The sequence below is a fragment of the Colobus angolensis genome, unplaced genomic scaffold (assembly GCF_000951035.1).
Source record: "Colobus angolensis palliatus isolate OR3802 unplaced genomic scaffold, Cang.pa_1.0 Scaffold70, whole genome shotgun sequence".
In the NCBI taxonomy this organism is placed as follows: Eukaryota; Metazoa; Chordata; class Mammalia; order Primates; family Cercopithecidae; genus Colobus; species Colobus angolensis.
In genome coordinates this window covers 4855412-4856835 of record NW_012120710.1, presented here as the reverse complement: position 1 = coordinate 4856835, position 1424 = coordinate 4855412, and positions in this window count along the sequence as shown.

Below are 1424 nucleotides of genomic sequence, written 5' to 3'. Positions count from 1 at the left end.
CCTTCCTTCCTTCCTTCCTCCCTCCCTTCTTCCCTCCCTCCCTCCTTCCCTCCCTCCCTCCTTAACACTTGCAGTTCTTTATTATAATATAGTTCTCTATTAGTGTAGTAAATCTGGAAAATAAAATATAAAGAAGGAAATAAAAATTGGCTGTAATCTCACTACCCAGAGATAAAGATTTTAATGTACATCTTCCAGTATTACATGTGTATTCATGTACACACATTTTTACATTGGTGTTATATGGTGCATACAATTTTGGGTTCTCTGCCTATCTCGCTTTCCAATCTCATCAGCGTTTGCTGCCAGTCAGTATTCTATCTCATGATTTTTGGCTTCTGTGATGTATTATAACATGAGGTCCTACCAACTCCCTTTTCTCAACCGTTCTCCTGTTTGGGGCCCTTCCCCTTCCTAGCCGCCTGTGCTAGGTGAGTCCTGCTTTCCCTGGCCCGAGATCATCATAGAAATCTCCTAACTGCTTCAACTTTGAGCTTCCTCCCCTGCACTTTTCACTCACTTCTGCCAAGTGAGCTTTCTAAAATCTGAAATTTGTATAGCTTTTCTACACATCTGAATGTGTCTTTCCCAGACTTTAGCCTTCAGCGTTTACCCCAGTGCCATGGTCTTCAGAATACAGTTTATACTCCTGGCCCTGATAAAAGTCTCTCCCCACTTGGCCCCTTCTGGCCTCTCCAGACTCCTCTCTGGGTCTATCTTCCTCCCTCTCACCCTCAGCTTTAGCTTTTCCATTCTTCTTCCCTCTTCTGGCTTTTTTTTTTTTTTTCCTCTCAAGAAACTTACTAATCCTTTAAAAGGTCTAGGCACCATCACCTTCTCAACCTTGTCCTCAACCTACTCCCATGTTACTTAAGACCTCCAAAACAGCTCTCTCCTCATGCGGGAGGCTTCCTTCCAGCCCAGTGGGTTCTCAGACTTTACAGTATGTCAGAATCCCCTGGAAGCGTTGCTGAAACACAGCTCACTGGACTCCACTCCCACCATGTCTGCTTCAGAAGGGAAAAGGAGGCCCCCAAAATTGTCTTGTGTAACTAGTCCACAGGTGATGATGATGATGCTTGTCCAGGCACCAGAACTTAAGAATCACTGCTTTAGTCCAAAGTGCTATATCATAAGTGATTTCTTACGTCTGTCTTCTGGACGCTGACCTCTGTGTAACAGGGTCTGAACTGGATCCTAAAGTCCTCACATATGGTGAGTACAGTAAAAAAATCTCCTGAATAGAGGAACTCTTCCGGAAGTCTTCTGGCTCAACAAGCAAGTGGTAACTATGACCAAGGACACCCAACTTCCTTCTCCAGGCTCCATTCAGATCTCAGATTCCTGAGAGGTGACTCAGTATAAAATCCTGTGCAATGCCTTTGGCTGACATGCCTCAGGAGTCATGGGTATGAGCCCCTTGA